The sequence below is a fragment of the Eptatretus burgeri genome, chromosome 8, assembly GCF_056783735.1.
Source record: "Eptatretus burgeri isolate ZD-2024b chromosome 8, Ebu_testis_v1, whole genome shotgun sequence".
Taxonomy (NCBI): Eukaryota; Metazoa; Chordata; class Myxini; order Myxiniformes; family Myxinidae; genus Eptatretus; species Eptatretus burgeri.
Genome location: NC_140968.1, coordinates 88,042,679 through 88,050,311, shown reverse-complemented (window position 1 = coordinate 88,050,311; position 7,633 = coordinate 88,042,679). Strand labels below are relative to the sequence as shown.

Genomic DNA, 7,633 nt, shown 5'->3' with positions numbered 1-7,633 from the left:
GAACAAAACCGTATAGTATATTATCTCACACACGCAACTCATATTTATCCCATGTATGCAATCGAACTTAATTGCTAAACAGAATACTAAGACATAACTGACTCAACTTTGACCTGCCTGAGAGGTGCACGACATCCTCTTGTGGGCCCACAATCTTGACACTGCCCCATCTCTCCATTCAGCTTCCTCCATTCCTCTTTTCTCCAGCTCTTTCTCCCTCTTAACTTACACAACTCCCCCTACTCTAACCTGTTTGATTATTATCCCTGTGTTATTATTTTTATATACATATAAAAGAATAATAGTAATAGCACAAACATATATACGTTACATATACCCAGAGTTCATTCATTTGTTAGAAGAAAAAAATGAATGTGTTTTCAAAATTTTGCATTATTATTTTCAGTCATGTACTTATCATTCCTTCAAAACGAATAATCAATTTTAAACAGAGAATTTAAACGACGTTCAGTTTTAAAACATTCGTATATTTCATTCTTGGGCTTAATTACTCAATATCACATTTTGAGTTACATATTTTTTCCATTTTGACCTCTATGACCCGAAGTCCCCATCCCTTGGGTATGAACCAGGGATCAAATCCAAATTTCATTTTTTACATATTTCATGCATCCCCCAATGTTGATTGTGCACACAAAGTTTCATTTTTATATGTTTTAAAATGTTCTCGTAATTACATTTTTTTATCCCCATGATTTTTTTTTTAAAATGCGGGGATGTTGTAATTGGCTTGGTCTGTCTGTCCATCCTTCTGTCTGTCCATCTGACATGCTATCTCTTCATAAATGGTTGTGCAGAAATTCACTACATTTGGTGGTTATGATCACCACATGTCACGAAGGTGTGAGAACAGTATCATTTTTGGTCCTGCCCCCTGGGGCAGGGTCAAAAGGTCAAATACAAAAAAAAAAATGCAATTACTCCAGAAACAATAGACTCCAGAATGGCTCTGATGGAAGAACGCTGCTGAACAAACTGGGGAGTTTTGAACTCTTTGCATCCAGTGCAATATCGAACTTTGCTCTTCATCGTACAAGTCTCTCTGCTGGGAAGAAGTGTTCAAGGATTGGATTAATGGCATCGGTCTTGCTATCATAGTCAGGGGCAAATTCATCTCCAAATCAATTTTTCTTTGTCATCAAAAGAAAATGTAAAAAATTATGCTTCTTTCTGCTTTTTCGACCGAAACTATAGGAATGTCTAGTTTAATTGGGTATCACTCGATAGGCTCCAGAACAAATAGTTAACCTAGTTGGTGTGGGGATAGCTTCAACTCTTCAACCGCTCTCTCACCTTAGGTCAGTTGCCTCTCTTCGTTTGTTTTACAGATATTTTCATGGCAAATGTTTTGCTGGACTTTCTAACTTGGTTCTTCCTGTACGAGTGTTTGGGTGCAACACTTGGTTTTCCATCTCTGTACACCTATGCACAATAGCTGATCCAAAGTGCAAAACGAAAGGTGAGGCAAAAAGTTTTATCTCTCATTCTGTCTCACTTTGGAATTCACTACCTGTAACTTGGTTCCCATTATCCTATGAACGACCCAGCTTTAAGAGGAATGTCACTTCCGACTTCTTTCATCTTTGAGGTTCCAATGCATTTCACCTGACTTCTGTTACTCCCTTTGTCTTGGATATTTTCTTGTTATTTTTGTCTTTCTTTTATTTTGTTTTGCTTTAGCCTTATCTTTATCTAACCTTTCCATAGCCCCAAAGCAAGAGTGTCTTAATGACTTCCATTCCATTGGGACCATACTCTCTGCATAGCATTGTTGCTGCCAAAGCAGTCTCCTTGGCTATTGGGCACAATCCTGGATGGGTTGCGACTCTGACACAGGATACCAGCAAGCTGGCACTCATTTTGCCGACCTCAGAAGGATGACATGCAGAGTCAACCTCACCTGGTATTAATTCAACAGCCAAGTCGGATTTGAACTCAGGATCCTAGAATCCCAAGCCCACCACCCTAACCATTAAGCCAACACCAGGTATATTACCTTTCATAAAGCAGCAAAGTCTTACACACGATTGAGCAACAAACAAAATCTCCTAAAAATCGATTTTTTTTTTTCAAAATTAATTTTTATTTGCCTAAAACACTTTCTGATGAACCTATGAAAGTTTGATGAAGATCTGTTAAGCCATCTCTGAGAAAAATGGCAACACACAGACAGATAAACATCTCTCTTATAGTAGAGATACAGGACAAAAATATGAGTAAATGTTGATGTACTTTTGATAAATTTTAAAGGACATTAGGATTTGAACCTGGGTTCTTTCATTATGAATAAGGGGCTTTCATGAGAACACTAACGGGTCAAACTCTACTTCTGGAAATGCAATAACTCACAGTCGAGTATGATTCGTTGGGAGTTCCAAGTGGATTTTCCTCGTGCAATTACCACAGTGTTCACCTTCTTTGGCAGCGACACAGGATTCACAGTCAAAATACATCCCAGAGGGGAATGGTAGAATCAGCAAGTAGATCAGGAAAAAAATTCACAATTTGTTCCCGAGCCATTTTATAGACTAAAATGAAAAACAGAGTTCCCATTCCCACAAAACAATAGTGAATTAAAACGATTTCAGAATTCATTAATTTCTTCTCCAGTGCAGGTTAAAAGCATTTCTCTCACAGAGCTATCTATTTATGATATTGTCATGAGCGGGTGAACAACAAATTGCAAACGAAAGGCCAAAATCAACACTGGAAACAACAAATCAATCAGTAACTTGAACAGTCACTCATTAGAGCACGTACATTTTGTGTCTCACTGATAGGCCAGGTCTGGATTCGGACCTGAACCACAATTAAGTCAGCATATTCTTGTCACCATTTTTTCCTTTAAATGGAAATCTCCCCAATAAGGCATTATAGACTCGGTGGTGTAATGGTGAGAGCATCTGCTTTGACTCTGGTAGGTCAGTTGTTCAAACTCCCAGCTGAGTGATACCAAAGACCAACTAGAAGAGCATTTGGTAGAGCACATACCTCTGTCATGCAATGCCTGAACCATGAGAACATATTGGGCTCGTGACATTTTATGCCTGATGTTGGCTTAATGGTTAGGGTGGTGGGCTTGGGATCCTAGGATCCTGAGTTCAAATCCCCTTTGGCTGTTGAAATAATACCAGGTGGGGTTGACTCTGCCTTCCATCCTTTCGAGGTCGGCAAAATGAGTGCCAGCTTGTTTGTGTCCTGTGTCGGAGTGGCGACCCATCCAGGATTGTACCCAATAGCCAAGGAGACTGCTTAGGCAGCACCAATTTTATGTATGTATGTGTGTATGTCCTGGGATCCTGAATTCAAAGCCTACTTAGCTGTTGAATTAATATCAGGTGGGGTTGACTCTGCTTACTATCCTGACCTTGACAAAATGAGTGCCAGCTTGCTGCTATCCTGTGTTGGAGTGGTGATCTATCCAGGATTGTGCCCAATAGCCAAGGAGACTGCTTAGGCAGCACCAACGCTCTGCACAGAGTATGGTCCCAATGGATAGAAAGGTAATATTCAGTGTTACCTGACCCCATTCCTTTTTGAGTGTATGTAAGTGCTTTAGGCCCCCACAAAAAATAGAAAAAAAAACAAAATTTTATTTCTTCAAAATGCCAACCGGATTAGAACAGCACCAGGCAACGCTGGGTGCCCCTGTTAGTTTAATATATGCACATGTTCCTTGATGAGCATTTGATGAATGTGGAAAAGAAAAATAAAAGCATGAGATTCCTACTGAACCATAACTAGAATACAGGAAGGAAAAAAAACAAACAAACGAGATGCTCACCGAATATTCGTGATAAAGCACAAACCTAAAAAAATACACCCGTGCGGGAGTGACGGTCATTTCTGCGAGAAAATATATAGCCTCCTGAAGGTAGGGCAGTTTTTGCAAACTTTGAAGTTACGTGATGCGAAAACGAAAGCGAAATTCGAAAATCCGTCCTGACCAAATTTAGATCTTGTCCCATAGATTCATATGCCACAATCAAATTCAAGATTGCTTGAAAAATGTAGGAGATAGATTTTCAAAATCGTTCTTTTCGCATGAAAATCGTCATTTTCGCCTTTTTTGCCAACTTTGAAGTCACGTGACACGAAAACGAAAGCGAATATCGAAAATCTTGCCTGATCAAATTTAGATATTGTCCGATAGATTCATATGCCACAATAAAATTCAAGATTGCTTGAGAAATGTAGGAGGAGATAGATTTTGAAAATCGTCATTTTGGCATGAAAATCGTCATTTTCGCATTTTTTGCCAACTTTGAAGTCACGTGACACGAAAACGAAAGCGAATATCGAAAATCCTGCCTGACCAAATTTAGATATTGTCCCACAAATTCATATGCCACAATCAAATTCAAGATCGCTTGAGCAATGGCGGAGGATATAGAATTTGAAAATCGTCATTTCCGCAACTTCAAAGGCCTCGTGACCTTGACCTTGACCTTCGGTGACCTTGAAAGTCATACCATCGTGTACGTCTCATCGACCTCTATCAGGATCACTAATGACCAGATCTCCCGCTTCAACTTCATTGTGAACGGACGGACGGACGGACGGACCCATATTACCCTTTCTCTCACCAATATTATTAGGTCATTGGAAATGACCAAATGAGAGTGTACATCACAATGTAAACCTGCATAGTGAACATATCGACGACAGACGACGAGTCTGTGTTTTTAATGAGTTTCTCTTATCTTTAACTCACGACCTTGTCCTGTTTCTGCCACATTAATCACATTTTTGTTCCTTTTGAGGTCATCTCTTCGAGCATGACCTAATAATGTTGGTGTTGAGAGGAGACGTGACGATCCGTCCGTCCGTCCGTTCACAATGAAGTTGAAGCGGGAGATCTGGTCATTAGTGATCCTGATAGAGGTCGATGAGACGTACACGATGGTCTGACTTTCAAGGTCACCGAGGGTCAAGGTCAAGGTCACGAGGCCTTTGAAGTTGCGAAAATGATGATTTTCAAAATCTATCTCCTCCTCCATTTCTCAAGCGATCTTGAATTTGATTGTGGCATATGAATCGATGGGACAATATCTAAATTTGGTCAGGCTGGATCTTCGATATTTGCTTTCTTTTTCGTGTCACGTGACTTCAAAGTTGGCAAAAAATGCGAAAATGACCATTTTCAAAATTATCTCCTCCTACATTTCTTAAGTTATCTTTAATTTGAGTGATGCATATGAATCTATGGGACAATATCTAAATTTGGTCAGGCCGGATTTTCGATATTCGCTTTCGTTTTCGTGTCAAGTGACTTCAAAATTGGCAAAAAATGCGAAAATGATGATTTTCAAAATCTATCTCCTCCTACATTTCTCAAGCAATCTTTAATTTGATTGATGCATATGAATCTATGGTACAATATCTAAATTTGGTCAGGCCGGATTTTCGATATTCACTTTCGTTTTCGTGTCACGTGACTTCAAATTTGGCCAAAAATGCGAAAATGACGATTTTCATGCGAAAATGACGATTTTCAATTTCTATCTCCTCCTACATTTCTCAAGCGATCTTGAATTTGATTGTGGCAAAATAAATATATGGGACAATATCAAAATTTGTCAGGCCGGATTTTCGATATTCGCTTTCGTTTTCGCGTCACGTGAATTCAAAGTTTGCAAAAACTGCCCTACCTTCAGGAGGCTATATATTTTCTCACAGAGATGACCGTCACTCCTGCATGGGGGTAATTTTTTTATGTAATCTATCTATAATTCCAGCAATGTGTGTGTGTGTGTGTGTGTGTGTGTGTGTGTGTGTGTGTATGTGTGTATGTGTGTGTGTGTGTGTGTGTGTGTGTGTGTGTGTGTCTGTCTGTATGTGACGGCCGTTTCTTGATGACTGCCGGTCCGATCTGATTGAAACTTGCCAGGAATATTGCCGGGGACCCGCGGATGTGCCTTTTCAAGGATTGATATTAATCGGATCAGCGGTTCCCAAGTTACAGACATTTTATTGCTTTTTTCAGTGTAGGAAATGTGTATATATTGCAGTGAAGTGTCGTTCCACCTTATCATGCCATTTTTCCTCAAAGATATCTCAGAATAATGATAACAGCATATTAACACTAATAATAATAGCACAATAATTGGCAGTAATAAAAAGAATAACGTGATACAATGATCAATGTCTGTCAAGCAATAACGACCTTTATATTGTCTGTCAACCAATAATGACCAATAACGTCTGTCAACCAATGACAGGACACGGTGCTATGACGTCACGAATGACGTCACATTTAATGTTTATTTATTTATTATTATTATTATTATTTGCACGATTGACGTCACAATTCTTCTTCTTCTTCATTTCGTATGATGTCACAATTGACGCTGGGGACCTGAGTATGTGCCTTTTCAAGGTTTGATATTGTTCTTCATCCGTTTCAGCTGTTTCCCAAGTGTTTCCCAAGGTTTGAAAGCTGTTTTTTCCCAAGGTTTGAATTAATTGTTCAAATTATTAATTAATCCCAAGGTTTGAATTTTCCCAAGGGAAACGGCTGTTTCCCAAGGGTTTGAAAGCTGTTTTTTTTCCCAAGGTTTGAATTCATTGTTGTGCTTGATAGACGTTTGTGAATACATTTACAGAGAGAGGAGGGAGAAGAGAGGAGGGGAAGAGAGGAGGGGAGAGAGGGGCGAGAGAGGGGGCAAGAGAGGGGGTGAAAGAGGAGGGAGAGAGAGGGGCAGGAGAGAGGGGGGCAAGAGAGGGGAGCAAGAGAGGGGGTGAGAGAGGGGAGGGTGAGAGAGAGGGGGTGTCACAATTCAAGAGAGGGGAGAGAGGAGGTGGTGAGAGAGCGGGACGTGAGAGGGGGTGAGAGTGGGGGCGAGAGAGAGGGGCGAGAGAGGTGGGGGAGAGAGGAGGGGCGAGACTAGGGGGAGAGAGGGGGAGAGAGGTGGGGCGAGACAGGAGGGGCGAGACGAGGGGGAGAGAGGTGGGGCGAGACAGGAGGGGCGAGACGAGGGAAGAGAGGGGGGGAGATGGGGGAGGGGTGTGAGAGAGAGGGGGCCTCACAATTCTTCTTCTTCTTCGTTTGATATGACGTCAAAATTGACGCTGGGACTTGAGTATGTTTCCCAAGTTATTTCCATTTATGATACTGTTGGTCCGATCTAATTGAAACAATGCCCCAATCCAGTCGGCGTTTACGAGAGCGAAGGAACGAAGCTGCACATACTGGCACGCACCTACGGGCCCGCACTAGTCCTTGTAATGCTTACATTGGAACATCAACATTTACAATTGATGACCCATCATTTTCATGTTCCAGTAAACTCCTTTAAAAATGGTCTTTTTGAAGAATTATGACAACATACGAGAAAAAAATTGCAATTCAATAAAAACGAAATGGATAAAATACACTTAGCACTTCATTAAAAAAACCTGATTGCAATCTCTTGTCAAAATGCATCTTTGTTTTAAGAGGCATTCAATAATATTTGCATCAGGATTTTGTTAACGTTGATACGCAAAACAATCAGGTTTCAGTATGATGTAAAAATAAAGTTTTGAAATGCATCTGTTGGTGTCTAGCCATATTCTCTTCTCAGATGTCTCGCTGTCTTGTTTGTTCTTCGATGACATGACGCATAACAAA

At 40.4% G+C, this 7,633-nt stretch overlaps 1 protein-coding gene across 1 annotated transcript in view; it reads left to right on the top strand.

Moving 5' to 3' along the window:
* The first annotated feature begins 1,113 nt into the window (after positions 1–1,113).
* The window catches only part of LOC147022226 (uncharacterized), a 58,965-nt gene continuing 52,445 nt past the window's right edge, over positions 1,114–7,633 (top strand). Inside the window, exon 1 of the transcript XR_015061119.1 lies at positions 1,114–1,480. The gene's annotated coding sequence lies outside the window, so the exon portion shown is untranslated. The remainder of the gene's footprint in view (positions 1,481–7,633) is intronic.